The sequence below is a fragment of the Plectropomus leopardus genome, chromosome 11 (genome assembly GCF_026936395.1).
Source record: "Plectropomus leopardus strain MGB_pleo_1.0 chromosome 11, ASM2693639v1, whole genome shotgun sequence".
In the NCBI taxonomy this organism is placed as follows: Eukaryota; Metazoa; Chordata; class Actinopteri; order Perciformes; family Serranidae; genus Plectropomus; species Plectropomus leopardus.
Genome location: NC_142186.1, coordinates 1,730,928 through 1,749,722, shown reverse-complemented (window position 1 = coordinate 1,749,722; position 18,795 = coordinate 1,730,928).

Below are 18,795 nucleotides of genomic sequence, written 5' to 3'. Positions count from 1 at the left end.
GATTCGACACAAACACACATACACACCTACTCCTCAAGGTTTGGAATGAAGCCCGGGTTTGTGCTAAGCTCCTGTTTGGCACAGGAATAAAGTTAAGGTAACGTACATGAGCAATCACTCCTACTAACTGACAGTGGTTTATACATGTTGAAGACTGCAGTCATTTCATTATTGGCAACACATGCAGAGCCCATTTGTCTGAATTTACTATGGGAGCTAGGACTAGCTATGGAAGTAGCCATCTGTGAATGGAAAGATGCTTGAATATACATATGAAGTGACTGTCCAAATATATGGAATAAAACTTGAGAACAGAATTAAATGAAATCGTCAAGACACAATCTTGTGTTTTTCTTTTGATGTGATTAACCCATGACGATGTTGCTGCAAGAAGTGGGACACCATACAAGAGTCAGCCTGAAATCCAGCATTGGCAATCTTTAACAATGACGATATAATTAACACCCTGGCAAATGCATGCATTAGCCCAAATAATACTGCTAACCAAATGTAATATCAGCAAACTGGTTGGATATTAATTCACTATTTCATCAAAGAAGACAAAGAGCAGTGACACCAGCAGTTCCTACTCATCATGTGAATTTTAACACAGAAAGAAACACTCCAACCTAACAAGCTGACCCATAACAGCCCCTATCTAACTTTTGCTCGTTCGCTCAAAAGTTCCCAAGGCACCAAGGTAGGGCTGTCCTCAACTCAGATTATGTCAACTGGATGGGGTCAGTAAACCAAGTTAGCCTTCTGAGCTAATGAGTGTTAACTACACTAACGTCTGATTGGGTTTTTTTGGTCCACATTAGATATAAAACAAAAGCCAGGGACTGTACCGTATTAAGTTGCTATGAGCTGTAAGTTCCTCACTTCAAAGTAGAAGACAGAAGCACAGCTTCTCTGCCTGTGGGCAGCTCGCCCCATTTCACCTGGGTCTGGGTCCACATTTGGCTGGACCAGAGAGCAGAGCAGTGTGCATGCAAGGTGAGCTCACTATGTAGCTAAATCTAGGGAACTTGATCTCTTCAGAAGTACACTGACTGACACGGAGTATAGTGGTCAATTGAGCAGTCTCCGACTGATGATTCGAATCTTTGACTCTTCGGGGACAGCCCTACATCAGCGGTAACAATAGACTTGAATGCATTTATTGTGTGTATTTGGAGTTACAAAAATGCAGCATTTAATTCAATAGGACACGTGGTTCAATTTGTTTTAATAAACTAAAATCACAGATAGTTTTAATGGCCATTGTGTCACGGCTACGGTTGTAACTGCAGGTTGTCCTTGTCTTCCTTTCCCTGTCTCCCTCATGTTTCCACTTCCCCTGTGTGTCTGTGTGCTTTGGGTGAGGCTCTCCCTCACCTGGCTCCTTATTCTACACTCCTGTGTTCAATCATCTCATCAGCAAGCAGTATAGGAACCCACGGACTTCACTCACGCATCACCAGATTGTTTCACCAGACTCTGTGATCTCCAGCTTCTGCCTCCACTCCATCACCACATCTTCATTTGGACCTCCTCAACCTGCTTCACTGCCCCAGCCAGTCCCAAATCCTTGTCCTTCCATCAGACCTGCCTGCCCCTGCTTCCTCTCAATTGTCACATTCCCCCAGCACTCCTCCCCAATAAATCCACATCGTCATTACTCATCTGTGTTCAAGCCTGCTCTTGGGTCCTACAAAAAACACAAACACCTAACACATTGCCTGTTAGGCTCAATCATACTATGATGACAATGGAGACTAATTTATTGGAATATAGCCCTTCCTCTTGTTGGTGGACAGACAAAGTAGCCCACATCACAACCTGCCTAAAACAATTTAAACCCATACAATTACATTAAAAGTATCGCACAAGTGTGGAAAATTACCAACAACACAGCATTCAGTGTGACCAGACTGCTGACAGATAGGGATCATCATACTATACTTTTGTTGATTAAAATTCCCAGAGTACCCAGTCTGGATCCCTGTTATTCTAGTGGTGCTTTTTGAAACCTCCATCGTGATTTTCTGAACCAAAATTTAATAGAATGCACCCAAAAGTTGATGAGATACTTTACTTTGGAATACAAATATCAAACTTCTACAGGCATAGAGGGAATGTCAGGAATGACCAACCAAAGCTGATAGGATCCATCCTCTGAGGACCATGAATATACATATATCTTCACAGTTTCATGGCAGTTATTCCAGTAGTTGAGATACTTGGGTCTGCACTGCATTCATGGGGATTCAAGTGGTTAATTTTACAAAACTCATTCAACTTCAGGTCAAATAACTGTTGGGTGGAAAGAAAATCAGACTTTCACTGGCTGGAATTGTAACCCTTCAGTTCCATCCCTGTAGTGAATCATGTTGAAACTTGTGGATCTGATTCCAATGAATGTATTCCCTGAAGGTTAACCATCACTTTAAAGGAAAGAGAATAAAGCATGCATGTTAGTCACAGAAACTTGAATCAAGCTGTTTGTTTGGCATCCAAACAGAGTTGTTTCAAGTTCTTTGCGGCATCATGAATCAAGCCCATCAGTTTTTTTTTTTAAGATTTCAGTCCAAAAACATCAAACAGCTAAACTCTCTTGTCTTCTTCAGGGTGGAGACCCATGAAAAGGTTTGGTGTATAAAGTGTGTGTGTTCTCAATGTAAGAAATTCTGGTCTGAATCTGATTTCAGACACAAAGTTACAAAGTAAATTATTTGTAAAATGAGTCCACTGTTAATAACAGGACTCCAAAAGGCATTTAAGTTTTTTTTAGGAAAGTCTGATGTTGAGCATCGTTGAAAATTCAGAACACAAAATGGCTCTTATAGCACGAAACCTGTTTTCTTCATTCATAGTGGTGAGCTGTATTTTACAATTCCAGGAATGACTCAGTGTGGTCATATACCATAGTTTTAACTGATCAGGACCTTTAACTACATTTTGAGTTATTATGCACAGTGACCCAAGACAAGCATAATGTCCGAGTACAAATTTTCATTTCGTTTTTTAAACTTTGTTTAAAAAAGGCATTTTTCAAAAATCTACCATGTACCTTGTGATTATACACATTGGATGGAGTGTATGTCTTTACTGTCTTGAGTCTGGACTAGGTGTGAGTATTAATGTTGATGTGGGTCACAGCACTGTAGGACTTCAGTTATCGTGGCCTTGAACAAGAGAACAGATTCCATGTTCCACTTGTTAATGGTTAATGTGTATCAAGGTTGCTTCTCCTTGACATGGAATGTTAAATGATATCCTACAGTAGCAGTATGTTATTATTATATTATATATATAGTATATTATTATTTGAATAAAGTCAAATACAAAATTTGTTGGCAATGAAAAATGTGAAAATGTGGAAGCATTTGTAAGCACAGTATTTATTGCTTTGTGCAATCTAGCACTTGATCCTTGCCCATGCTAAACCCATGGTACGCACACCTGACGTAAAGGTTAGGTAAAAACATCAACCAACTGCATATCAACATAAGTTTCAAGGTTTGTTTTCACTGCAACCTTAGGTTAACAATTATTGTCTTGTACCAGTCCAGCCCTCAGTTAATTAGCTCTGGAGAAGGTCTAACCATTTCCACCAAGACCATGGTTGGTCTGTTTGATCAGATTGCACCATCCAAAGCCCATCCTGCCAAAACAGGTGGAAATTTCACCACTCATGAATCACTGCAATAAGATTTAGCAAACACATAAAAAAAATTCCCTTCGGGCCCTGTGCCACAAACTTTCTTCTCAAGGATTTATTATTTCCCCTTGAGCAAAGCAAGGGTGTGCGTGTCTGGATATGTGGATGTGGACGTAGTGCGTGGGACTTTCATGTAAGAGGCCGGTGTTAGGTGTCTCATCACAGAGCTGCAATTAATATTTGATTGTCTTACTGATTGCAACCATCCTCTTTCCCAAACCTCAACCATACCATGATTGTAGAGCAGAGGTATTGTAGAAAGCAGATTTTTTTTTAAAGAAAACTTTCAGTGTTATCCAGGACTTTACAGTATTGTCCAATACCAACATTCTTGCATGTGAAAGGGTTGGAAAAATAGTTTTAAACCCTCCCTGGACAATTCCTCCTAACCCCCTGCTGAAAGTATCAGAAGGTGGCCAATATCTGGTCTGGCTGTCTATGTCTGGATTGTGGTGGCAGCAGGGAAAGCAGGGTAGCCCTTCTCTTCGGCCATGTCTTCTAGCTACCTCTGGCTTGAGAATGACACACTTAGTTTATCAGTGTATTTATGTTACAACCTTCATCCAGTCATAAAATTAGACAGTGACTGACAGCTACAAGCAGCCAAAAGATTCTTTGGCAGGGTGTTAATCGCTGGAGACATAGTGATCAACTTAAAAACTTAAAAGCCCGGAATACACTGTGTGATTTTGGGCTGTCTCAGATAAAAGAGAACCATTATGAAAGAAATATGGCAATATCTTTGACCCTAGCTCTAAAACTGTGATCCCATGTTGCACAATGAGAGAGGTTCAAGGATGGGCGTTGTCACTGTTAAAATTCTGACAGCGTCAGAAATTTGTGATGACCATCTTCTACATCTAGTAATCAACCAATAGAAATGCAACATGAAATGATGCACTGATCAGCGAGACACTGCAAGTGCTAAATGTTTAAAGATACTAATACTTTCTCCAAGCTAAAAAATAATGTGCTAAGTTGGCCTCTTCTCCCCAGTCCACACATTTTCCACTTTTTTTGACACATAAATGCCACGAAGACAAGGGCTCAATTTGTTTGTTTACATTTTTCTCTACAACTACAGCGGTGTAGATGGATGGCGTACTCTGAGGACATTTTGTTCTTGCATTTTGAGCGTACATCAAACTTGATGTCATACCCATGTTTGTTAGACCCATGTCACAGAGTGTAGCTGCACTAAACTTACAAGATTGCAAAAAATCTCACAGATTGCAGGAGGATTTAGGGGTTTAATGTAGCTCTGTTGTTCCCTACATGCATAAGAAGGCAGTTGATGTGATCAGAATGCATCCCTCTGGAGGTTTTACCGGCATGTTCAACTGGGAGGCAATCACTTCGCATGCCCAGAACAGAACCCTGATGCATTAGAACTATCAAATAAACTGGTATGAATTAAGTCACTTACCATGGAACCGCCGTATCTGCTGGTTGCAATAATGACTCCTCCCAGTCAGTGCACCACAGGCATATGCAAGTGTCATAGTGGTGTGGACCACAGCAACAAGCGCTAAATTAGGCATTAGAAAACATAGCCAGAAGTGAAGTTATTGCAGATACAGAGTCACAATTAAACAACAGGGTGCATTTGTAGAGTTTTTCATAGAAAAAGACGTTGATCCTCGGTACAAATACAGTGTTCATTGGTGTTTGGCCACTGATTGGCTAACAGAGGAGCAGGTATGAGAGGCTGCAAAGCTGGGGATCACGGCCATGCAGAGCAGCGCTCACATGCTTCAGACAGACAACAAGGATGCTGCCAGCTGGTATTCAGCAGCCCAGAGGCAGCTGGCTGCTGAAGGAGAAACGGCAGGATTACCGTCAATGAGGTACACATCACTTATAAATGGTAATTATCAGTATTGTTAAATATGTTATTGTTACCATTAATGCTGTGAATCTCTCCCCCTCTCTCTTCCTATCTCTCTTTTTCTTTCCTTTTTTTCATTACTGCAATTTAATTGTTATTTACGACATCTATTGCACGTCTGTCCATCCTGGAAGAGGGATCCCTCCTCAGTCGCTCCTCCTGAGGTTTGTACCAATTTTTTGCTCCAGTTACAGGGTTTTTTTGGGGGAGTTTTTCCTTAAAAGATGTGAGGGTTGAAGGACAGAGGGATATTATATGCTGTAAAACCCTCTGAGGCAAACTGTGATTTGTGATAATGGGCTTTATAAATAAAATTGACTTGACTTGACTTAAATATAAATACATTGTATTTTTTAGATCTACCATTACTGTCTAACTGACAATGTATTTGTGTAGTAGAGGCTAGTGCTAATGTCCGGATTGGCTTAAAGAGTTTGTCTTTCAAGTAACTCCCACCCACTGAAAGTGTTCTGGGTGGCAGTGAGTCGTGACTGATACAGAGAGAGAAACACAACGTTGAGCTTCAGATTTTTTCACTTTTTCAGCTTTTAAGTTTGGTTGTTTAAGAGTCTATCTTCACTTTCAGAAAGTTCCAACAACAAAAAAAAAACAAAGAGAAAAGAGGAAGAAAGCCATCTCAAGCCATACCATCATAAGCGAAGGACTTCCCCATAATTTAGTTTGGCCAGGAGCAAATGTATTGTGGTAGTTGATCTAGTTCCAAGTAAAGATATTCGCCTTAATCACAGACTTATTACATTTTCCTGCCCCTGAGTCTGACACTGGTTGTGCTGATTTTGAACCATCAGATAAATATTTGGGTTTGCTGAGCTTTGTGAGCAGCTTGTTTGAAGGCTGGTCACATTCAAAATGTAAGCATATGAAACCAGGTGCCAATTTTCTGCACTGGGGTTCTGCACTAACACATATGTTGCTCATCTGGACACCGAAGTCTGGCGTCCATCTCAGTGGAACTGGAGTTAGTTTATTCGGGCTGCTGGTTGCTTGTAGAGCTTCATGTTCATGACGTCAGTGCCAGGTGGAGCACAGACGACCTCCCAGAATTCCCAGTCTGTCAGTCTGACTTGTAGGGAATACTACTCGGACTTAGGCTCCCACCCACTAACATAAGGCCAGTGTGTGTGAGTGTGTTCGCTGAGAGTTTAGAGGGGACATTTCTGCATTATGAGGACATATTGGATGTTTTTCACCTCACAAGTGCTAGGACTTTGTTCTAAGGTTAAAATCAGATTTAGGTTAGGGCTGGAGTCGAGCATTTAGTTGTACCGGTTAAGGTTAGGGTAAGGGGATAGGAAAGACATTATGTCAGTGTGTGTGTGTCTGGTGTGTGTGTGTGAGTAGATTTGTAATGTGAGTTAACTGCATAAGGTTGTGCACTCGTTGACACTCTGTCAGCAGGCTCCAAGGAGGGCAGGGTGTCTATGTTTAACCTCATGGCTTAATATAGCTTGGAGAATGTCTTCACCTGAGCAGCCAAGGAGCAGCGATCACAAGACCTGGAAGGTTTCAAACATTAGCTGCAGCTCTGATGCAGCACAGTCCCTCCTGTCCCATTGGGTGGCAGGAGTCTGGTTTGACCACAGTGCCAAAAGACAGGCAGGGATCAACCACTGTACTCTCACTTTAACTTGGGGCCACTACGAACTTCCCAATGAAACTAGCCTGTTTTCATTCCAAAGTCGTCAAATACAGCCGCTTTGTTTGGCATCAGACACTGATTACCGTACAAATTATTGTATGCAAAAAAGTACCCAGTATTATGTAATAACTTAACATAAGTTATGCGGAGACATGAACTATGCATTGAATACCGTGTGTAGAATAGGAATGTGTTGTAAAAAAGAACAATGTCCAAGGAAACATTATGCAAATCTCCTACCTCACTGAGTGTACTCAGTATTCTATAAGACATAAATTTAACCACATTTTGAAAACATAGACACGAATAATACAGCAGTTCACCCACATGTATACATCTGACATCTGTCAGTTGTTATGTTATTCAGTACAATAGTTCAGGACTCCAGGCAACATGTCCCAACATTGTCCAAGATACTGTGCCGTGATGCCGTGCCATCGGAGTGTGAGTGCGTGTGCACCTGCTACTGAGTAGCAGGTGACACTATGTATGGTAGCTTTGACCACCAGTGTGTGAATGTGTGTGTAAATGGGTGAATGTGACAATGTAGTGTGAAAGCTCGAAAAGCGCTATACGTGTACAGTCCATTTACCATTTACTATGTACTTTCATGAATATTTGAAAGCAAATCTGTAGGAGCAGCTGCATTTAAAGATTTTTAACCCTAGAATGTGATATTGCCCTACTTTAGTTCAACTTTGCACCACCTGTATGGAGCCATGAATGTGCCAGTATAATGAAAAAAGTGACTTTTGAAGTCTAATTGCCAGTCAGTTACTGTATATGATAAAACTGTAAACCCAATTTTTGTACAAATCTCTCTTTGAGATATAACGCCACACAGACAGATGAGGTCTCATACCCTGTCAACGAATGCATATCTAAATGTATAAGGTTAAATGTTAGAAAGACTTTATAAAGCTATTAAAACTTTATATGGCACCCCACCGGCAGTAGCTGCCCGTTCATATTGATGCAAGTTCTCAAGAGTTCTTCAAGGGAATTTCTTCAAATTTAGCACAAATGCCCACTTGATGCAAGGATGAGCTATTTAGATTTTTGTAGGTCAAGGTCACTATGACCTTGTCTGTCTTGTGAGTGTGATATCTCAAGAGCACCTTGAGAGAATTTCCTCACATTTGGCTCAAATGTTCACTTGGACTCAACGACAAAATTATTAGATTTTGGTAGTTGTAGGTTAAAGGTCAAGGTTATTTTGACCTTGCATTTGTCTCATTCTGATGAACATTATACCTCAAGAACACCTTGAGAGAATTTCTTCTAATTTGGCAATTCACTTGGACTTAAGAAAGTACTGATTAGAATGTTGTGATCAAAGGTCAAGGTCATTGTCTTTGGCCATAACTCAAGAATGTATACTCTAAAATTCGCACACGTCTACTAGGAAAAAATTATGACGTGCTGACGTTTTATATCCAAGAGGTCAAATGTGAACTGTGACATAATGTTCTACAAAAGCACTTTTCTAGCCATTCCTCAACGTCATAAGTCTGGAACAGAGGGGAGACTGTGCTGCCGGGGATAAGATGTGTGTGAAGTGTCCATGTTTTCACAGACGTTGATGTGAACTGAAATTGTAACTTGACTGGTGCACAGAGGCAAATATATTCGCATGGCATTAATGCTTGTTTTATCATACCACAGCGTAAATGCATCTTTACAAGGCTATAGGACAGGCTATAGGACAGAAATATAAGTGGGAAATTGATTGTACATGAATCTTTTCAGTCATCAGTACAAGACATACACAATCACTCTTACACTGATGACACAGCAGTTTGGGGTTTGGGGTTTTGTATCTTAACTCAGGGTACTCTGACATGTGGACCAAGCCAGTGATCGAGGTGGTGAACTTCCGATGATCTTCCAATTAGTTGACGACCCACCCTGCCTCCTTTACAGACACATGCAGTGCACTACTATTTAAATGAAATTATGTGAACAACATACAGTAGTGTGAGGAAATTATTTGAAAATTATACACAGACAGCAGGAAAGCTGTTGCTGTTTTCCCCATTGAGTACACACACACTCATCCCTGTGCCAGTGCGCAGTGGCAGTTTCGTGCACCCTTGGGTGACCTTCTGGGGATGTTTATGGCTCAAGGGCCCAGGTCATATTCTCAGTGCTGCATGGGAATCACACGCTCTGTGAGGTCAGCTGATTGTGGAAGACATCTCTGACGTCTGCAAATAAATTCACGAGGGGGCATGAAGGGTTTGTTGCTGCATTAACACAACAATACTGTATCATAATCACACACTGTAAACTGTTGTATTCCTGACAACAATTCCACATAGGAGACGTAGGAGGTAGTGCAGCTAGGTTTGCATTTTGCATTAAGGTTAATGGCAGTCAACAGGTTATATCTAAGTACAATATAAAAACGTTTGCTGTTGCCAGTAGGTGGCATTATTACGATCACTCAAAACTTGTCTGCAGATATCTTCAGCCAAGGAATCATGAAATTTGGTAAAGATCTGACCACGTGGAGTCTGGTTAGAGCAGTTTCTTTTGTAAGTCAAAACGGAATTTGCCGCAACACCACTACAACGCCATTTATTGAAAACTTGCAATCTTCCCAATAAAGCGTCATTAAGGTCTGGAGGCTTCCCTGAATGCATTTGAGGTTGATCTGGTCAACCAGCTGGACGAGGTATATCAAAGTATTAAACATGACTTTTTCTGGGGCTTCAGGCTTGGACTCTTATCCATCATGACATGAGGCACATTAGACTATTTACATTCATGTTACAAACCACCTCAGGTTTCGTGGTGAAACAAAGAAATTGAATGCCTTGTCCCAGCCACACCTCAAGATGTGTGCAACTTTTCACCTTAAAGGACTTAAGATTGCACAGACCAAATTATAAGTGGATCAGGATAGATCTCCAGGAGAACTTTGTTAAAATATGACCCCTCTGACTGGCAAAAAATGTAACTGGTAATAATAATTTAACAATAATAACAGTGGGCTGCAAGCAGGACTGTAGCAGCAGTTGAAACCACGATGCCAGCCATGTTGGCTACCTCTGGTTTGGCACTTTGCCACTTCAATGAGGATGAGATTTTTTTTTTTTGCTTTGAGCACATGCAGAGCTGCATCTAGTTCCATCTAGTTCCATTACATTGGAAAGGAAGCGGACATCGTTAGGGTTCTCCAACACTTGGCAACTCACACCAGAACAATATAGTTTGATAAATAGTACTACAGGTAATTGAAACATATGGATTTTAGAAATGGGGTAAACATCTCTTCATGGTTCTTTGAGAAAGTCATTGCCGTCGACTGTTTACCATCTGTTAATGCACCACATTTGGGCCATGTGAAGGTCACCTGGTTGGTCGACAAAGAACTTCTAAGTTACCCCAGATTTCCACCAGATCCGTGTGTGGTCCGGCTACACTCTGTCACGGCAGACGGATCAAATAGATACTAGATAGATAATAGATGAAATAGATAGTACTATAGTCTGTGTCTCAATTTCTATGGCTCCACTGCACTGCGGATCGACTTCGTCCCAGCTCCGACAGTCCGGAGGCTTGCGAATCAGATACGCAAGCCTCCTATGTTTGCCGGATGGTAGATCACTTTGCATAAATTGAGCCGAATTTAACACAGAGCAGACAGGAAATTGGACAGCGATGCAACATTAAAACATCCAATTACTTTTCAGAATAAAACACTCCGTGTTTATGTCTGATCATATTTCACTTAAGTACATCAACAAAACGTCAAAATGAGCGGATCCAGGCCTGGATTCAATAGGTCAGAGGTTTTTGGAGGTCATTACCAGGCAACACGGACAAGGAGAAGTTAATTTGGAAGGTGGAAAACCACAAAATTATTTATGACACCACACATCCTTTTATAAAGACATCCATAGAAAGGAACGTGGAGCAACTTATTGGGAGTTATGGGAGTGAATTGACATCACTATAATTAATCCACGGAGTGAATGGAGTTACTACTTTTTCTTCTGTAATGATGTACTGCGCATGATTCTGTAATGGCCGCGAGAACTTCTCGGTCTCGCCACTCCTGCTGATCCGGCGGTACTGCGCCATGCCATGACTCAAAACGCAACTGGTGGGGATTGACGGACGACGGAGCACGGAGCAAAACCGCAGCAGAGCCGTAACGCAACACACATGCAAGCGGTGGAAATCCGCTGTTACTCCATTTTTTGAATCCAAGCTAATCAGGCATGATCAGAAAACGTGTGGTTGACTACAGTAGCATATGCTGTGTTTGATTTTGCCATTAAAGCACAGCCTGCTGTATCTGACCAGTCCACTGAAAGCTGCTGTGATGAAAGGCTTCTATTTATATGCAGGCGCTCCACATGATGGCTGGGAAACTCAGCGAGGACGACAATCTGATACAAGAGTGACATGATTCTTTTGGCAGGGTGACAAAACAGATAGTTGAAGGAGGACAGCGATATAGGAAACCAAAGTCTGGAACACCCATCAGTCTCCCAGGCTCAACATCCCCCACACACACCTCTGACTGTTGAACCATCAAATACACACCAACCAACAATAACAGCAGCAGGGGCTTTGTGTTTTCTTTGAATCCTCGCCTAGTCATGCTAGGATTGTTTGCTGACCTGTATACCCCCCCCCCTCCACACACACACACCGCTCACCTCTATTTGATATTCACCATCCTGCCCTCACCTGTTTTGTGGTTGTCACAGTGGACATGACACATTGCTGGACCCCCTCTCCAGTGGAAATACTGTTCTGTTTTTGACCTGCACTGTGGTGTGTATGTGTGTGTGTGTGTGTGTGTGTGTGTGTGTGTGTGTGTGTGTGTGTAGCCTTCCTGATGAGCTGTCACAAGTTTGACTGCAGCAGATTAGTTTGCAGGTGTTTCCGCGCCAACAGGAACCACGAGGGGGGACAGCTGACCCAGCTGACCCAGCTGCTCCTCTGCACTCTGCAGCTCAGCAGCTCAGCAGAAGATGGTTGTTTAAGTTTACACATTGCAACGGCAACCTTCAACTGTCCTTAATGAATAATAGTTCTAGACTGGTGTGTCAGGGCACCCAGATCCCAGAGTTTATCAATTCACCCTTTAACACCTGGATCAACATCAGTTTTCTTGTGCTGCGTTCAGACGCCTTTCACAACCATTTTAACCTCAGAAACAATTTTTGTTCGATCTCTTTCCAAAGCAAAAACATTATCAGAAACTTGGCAAGAAATGTCAAACTGCAGAAAAAAAACTGTAAAAGGTGACAAGGAATTGATCTAAAAATTAGCTGAACAGTTTTTAGAGTAAGATTTTCAGAAAACTATAGTTATAATTCTTATAATAATATATTTGCTACATTTTAAGCACTTTCTTTGATTCAATGATTTTTGGACTTCATACTATACTATATTGTTTTTTAATGATTTTTGGATGTCATATTATACTTTTTCTGTTTTTATGAAATTTGCATGTCATGCTCTACTATGCCGTTTTTTTATGGTTTTTGGTCGACATACAATATTACATTTTTTTTGAACAACATCCTATACTATGTCTTTTTTTAGGATTTGTTGATGTCATACTATACTATCTGTTTTTTTAATGATTTTTGGATGTCATACTATATTGTGTGGTTTTTTAATGATATTTAGATGTCATACTTCACTATGTGGTTTTTATGAAGTAGACGTGTGGTTAATTATCCTCCATGTGCATTTGGTGTATATATTGTTTGTACATATTTTATTTTATTTTTTTTCTAGACTGTGAGTTCTTGGCACCTTGTAACTTTATGTTACTTTTTGCGCCTTGTTTTTTATTGTTCAATATATATTTTTAATTTGTAATTATTTTTATTAATTTTTGATTATGGTTTTTGGTCGACATATTACACTATTTCATTTTTTATGATGTTTGGACGACATATTATACAGTGTCTTTTTTTATGATTTTTGGACCTCATGCCATACTATCTTGTTTTTTATGATTTTTGCATGTCATAATAGACTATGTAGTTTTTATGTTTGTTGTATATCATACTTAACTATGTTGTTTTTTTATTATTTTTGATGACATGTTATACTATGTCGGCTTTTAACATTTTTGTGTATCATACTTTACTATGTCATTTTTTAATAATTTTTGGATGTCATACTATACTATGTCTTTTTTTATGATTTTTGGACCTCGTACTATACTATGTTTTTTTTTTAATTATTTTTGGACAACTTACTAAGCTATGTTGTTTTTTCATTATTTTTGAATGTCATACTATGCCATGACTATGTCATTTTTTTAATGATTTTTGGGCGTCATAGTATATTTTGTCTTATTCTATGATTTTTCAACATCATACTACACTGTATCATTTTTTATGATTTGTGGATGACATACTATACTAATTGTTGTTTTTAGGATTTTTTTTACCTCAAACTACTATGTCTTTTTGGGGGATTTTTAGATGACACACTATGCTATGTAATTTTTCATGAATTTTGACAACATGCTATACTGTGTCCTTTTTTATAATTTTTGGAATACATACTATACTATGTCATATTTTATGATGTTTGTACGACATGTATGAGAAGCTGGAACTTTGAAATGTATTTTGTATGAAAAATGACTTACACAATAGAAAAAATTGTTGCTAATTAATTTTCTAATTAATCAGCTAAATTGTTTGAGCTGCACTTTATATTTCAATTTCTTAATCTTAATTTGTAAAGTAGTTATTTAATAATAGTAGTGGAGTAAGAATTACAATATTTCTCTCTGAAGTGTAGTGGAGTAGAAAAAGAAAGTGGCATTAGAATAATATACTCAAGTAACAGAAAAGTAACCTCAAATCTGTACTTAAGTACAGAACTTAAGTAAATGTACATTCCAGCTCTGGTCAGCAGAGGAACACACAGTAACTGAAATTACAGTAACTGGGATCAAAGCACCAAGTATAGTAGTATTTTGGAGCCTGAAATTTAATAATCCAGTCATTAAAATTACTCTAAAACATTTTCAAAATTTGATAAAATGTTATTCATGCCTTTTTTAAAATGTTCCTTAAATATAAATTTTATTTTTCCGTATCTTGGACAACAATTTGTGTACCAAAAGAGCAAGATGTTGTTAAGTGTTCTCAACCACTCATAAATTTTTTTCATACCTAAGAGAAAAGCAAAACTTAGAAAACATTGTTGAATCCCAAAAATCAATGGGTACTAACCAAATAAGAACAAATAAAGGAAGCAAAAACAAAAACAAGAGTTGTTTTGTTTTATATAAGTATATATATATATATATATATATATATATATATATATATATTGTTTCTTCACAAAGCCCAGTGTTATTATATTCTCCCAGACTGAGGACTGAATTCAATCAATTCACAATTTTATTTATAAATCTTACTATTACAAATCGCAGTTTTCCTCAGAGGGCTTTACAACATACAATACCCATCTGTCCTTGGAACCTTACTGCAGCTATTGAGGGCCTATGTCAGCCTGACTAGGGGCTGGTCCAAGGTAAGCCTTAGCCAGCCCTAACTAAACACTTCATCAAAGAGGAAAGTCCTCAGTCTACACCTACATGTGGAGATGGTGTCTGCTTCCCAGACTGAAACTGGAAGATTGTTCCACAAAAGAGGAACCTGGTAACTGAGTCTGTGACTCTGGAGTTTAAAATCAGGGAATTGCAGATCGTCCAGGTTTTTATGTTCTTAAACAGGACAAGAAAAGTGAATATTTGATCATGTTTGTCAGAGTCTCTTATGCACAGATTTAAGATTTTAAAATTTTAAATCTGTCTGGATGTATGAACAGTGTGAAGATGCCATGTAGCCAGTCTTCAGAGAAAAATATCGGAGTAAGTCAGATTAGTTGCTGAGAAACGAGTGATGGAGAGTGATGGATTTCATACTTTCCACAAAGCACCTGAACATGCCTGCTCAAATGGGGAAATATTTTGGTGAAAGTTGTAACATGGTGGCAGCTACGACTGACTTCTTATGGGTTTTCAAAGTTTCAATATTAGACAAGTTTGGCATAGGACCTATGGACCTATATTCAAAGTTTTATGTAAGGAAAAGCAGATATCCTTGCTTTTACCACTACCACTACTACTACTACTACTACTACTACTACTAAATGTAGTCATAAAATTGTCCTCCATAAATTATGTCTTTTTGGTTAGGTGTAGTTATTTGTCTGACAATAATTACTAAATGAAGGTCATCTAGGAAGCCACATGTATTAGTCAGTCTAATCAATTGCAACTGAAGTCACAGTGACTCACAGAGAGATTCCAGGCTGCATTAAATCACCATGTTGGCCCAAATATTAGATGATATTTTTGGATATTAGTTTTGATGAAATTACCTGACCTGTTAGGAATTCAGCGGGAAATGTTATCTTTGAACATCTGTCAGATTAAGAGTGTGTTGCATTATGGGTTGTTTTTAGCCCAGATGTTCTGAAGCTTTTTTACAAAGTTTTGTTCAAATTTATATTTTGTCTTTTAGAGCTCAGAGTTCATTTTCCCCAGCTGAACCTTCAGGAGTTTCTGATGACTTAGAGGAAACAAAACAAGAGAAAACCATCTGACAATTTCTTTACTGCAGAAATGAAACAGGAAGTGAATCATCTGCCCAACACCCAACAATTACTGCGGGCACAGAAAGTCATGATGAAGAAAACAGACTGAGAGTCTGGGAAAAACTCTCCTGAAAGTTAACTCAAATAAAAAAATATATTTCTGTTGGTTCATTTGTTTAAACTTGTTTCTGTATTTTATGTAAATGTGTCAATACATGTAAAATATTTAAACCCTTCGAAACCTTGATTGGCTTAATTTCTTTCAAAAACACAGGAAGAAGTAACAAGTTCTGAGTGACAGGAAAATTACTTGAAATATATCCCCCCAAAAAGTAAATAAATAAATAAATACATTTTAAAAAAGAAATAAAAATAAAATAGTAAAATAAAATAGTTACTACTACTACAACTACTAGTAATAATAATTTTTATTATTATGATAATAATAATAATTAATGCAGTCTTCTGGACATTTTTTCCTGTTTTTTAATTATTATTTTCTATAATGTTTACCTCTCTTTCGCTCCCTTTTTAGAATATGATTTTCAGGTCTTTTTTTCTTTTCCTAATTTCATGCACTTTGTGGAATATCTCTAAGTTGCTCATTGTCTTTTTAGCCATATTTTCAGAAGAAATAAAACCAATTAGCTAAGGTTTAATAGATTTAATGCATGCAAAAGACATCTAAACGTCGCACAAGAACACTGATTTCATTCCAGGATTTTAAATGGTTAAATGTGATCTGCCCAATCTGTTTTATTCAAAATGTTTCTCGTCTTCAAAACGTCTGTTTCTAAAAACAGGTTTTTACACTCTGTCTTACATTCATGCTACATTTTGGAGACAATTAAACCTCTCCCAAGACAAACGATCCATACTTACTGTAAAATGAGTGCCTGTGAGCAGTGTGCTGAAACAATATGGCTTAATTTCATGCTCTTGACTTCCATCATTTAATCTGATTCTCCTTTTCCATTTTAGTAAAGCTCTCTGCTCCACCTGTTGCTACATGATTGTGTACATTGGCAGAGCTCTCCTGTGGAGCAAACAGGGCTCCATGTTAATGGGAGGCATTAGTCCCACTGGATCAACATGAGATTTACATCTATCCTTCTGCTGCCCCTGGCAACAAATATGGCATCTCATCACGCAGGCCACTAATAGCCCCTAATAAGAAGGAAATGAAGCATGTTTGATTTGTGAGACAGGACGTCCCTGAACTAACCTCAGGCCACAGAAAGTCCAGTCTCTGCCCACATGATCAATAAAGTGGCGAGCAGAGATGGGAGGTAATGTTCTTCTGTCTCTGCAGACCTGTGTTGATAAACACGTAAAACTTTAATATTATAATTGGAGATTAAAGTAGAAACACTAACACTACATTTTTGACTGCAAGGCATGATCACAGTGAACTGCATAATGAAAATGAAATACAGGTTTGGATCATCAAATAGAAATTTTAAAAAGGCACTAGAAATTCTGCCATGCTGTTGTATGCCTCTGTGCACCAGTCAAGTTGCACTTACAGTTTACATCCATGTCTGTGAAAACATGATATATCCTATCTGTTTAAATTTTGAGTGCATGAAATCTTGAGTCATGGCCAAAGATCCCCAAGATCATGACCTTTGACCTTTGACCACCAGATTCTAATCAGTTCATTTTTGAGTCCAAGTGGGTGTTTGTGCTAAATTTAAAGAAATTCTGTCAAAAATTTTTTGAGATATTGTTTTCACAAGGAGACAAGTGCAAAGTCACCATAACCTTGACCTTTGGCCACCAAAATCTAAACAGTTTATCCTCAAGCCTTTTTGAATGTTTGTGTCAAGTTTTAAGAAATCCCATCAAGGTGTTATTGAGGTTGCTTTCACAAGAATAAGAGGAATGCAAGGTCACCATGACCCTGACTTTGGACCACCAAAATCTAAACGGTTCATCCTTGAGTCTACTCGAACATTTGTGTCAAATTTGAGGAAACTCAAAATGTCTTGAGATATCGCTTTCACGAGTGTGACTAATGCAAGGTCACCATGACCTTTGCCTTTGAACACCAAAATCTATTTAGCTCATATTAAGTCTACTCAAGCATTTGTGCCATACAAAAAAAAACCTAAAATCAAAACTAAAATCAAAAAATCCTGATCATTTCTTGAGATATCGTGTTCACAAGAATTAGCTGAACAAGCTTACATACTTACAAACAATCTAAAATCATAATGCCTCCTGCCTCAGCTATCAGTAGTGCAGAAACATGAAAATGAAACTGAACAAAATGACAAAATGTAAATCTAGAGGAAAAAAATAAAGAAAAGTACATATACTGTACATTTCACATTTAGTTAGTCGGAGTGATGATAATACAAACTCACATGAATCTTCTCTATTAAACAACTCACTCAAAGCAAGTACACATGAATGGAAGCAGATAAATAAACAAAACTAAATCAAAAGCTAAAGATATTGTTTCACAGCCTTGAGAGGGCAGCCATATTTTTAAGGGTGATAATGTTTCAGTAAGCAAACACCAAGTATGAGAAACACTGGGCCTAGCTGATTCTGACGCCTCTCTGCAGGTCTGATGATTGACAGCTGAGTGTGGTGACAGCTCTGCACATACAAACTCTTCATCTGTCCTTACAAAGACGCTTATACACTGTATACTGTGTGTTTATAGCCTTGATTTAAAGAGAGTGAGAGGTTGATCCAAAGAGAATATTGCTACGTTTTGGGAGAAGGCTACTTCTATCTGGCTTGATGGGATTTTGTAATCTTAGAGCTTTTGAGACTATTTAAAAACCTGTTGATTACACTAAAAAAAAAGCATTGTGGGCAAACAAGGCTGTATTCATAGCTACTGAACTGCTAAATATGTGGTCATTTACAAAATTGATTTTTTAACTGACAAAATGTTAGATTTCCTCTGCAAAAAGCAATAAAGGGACAGTA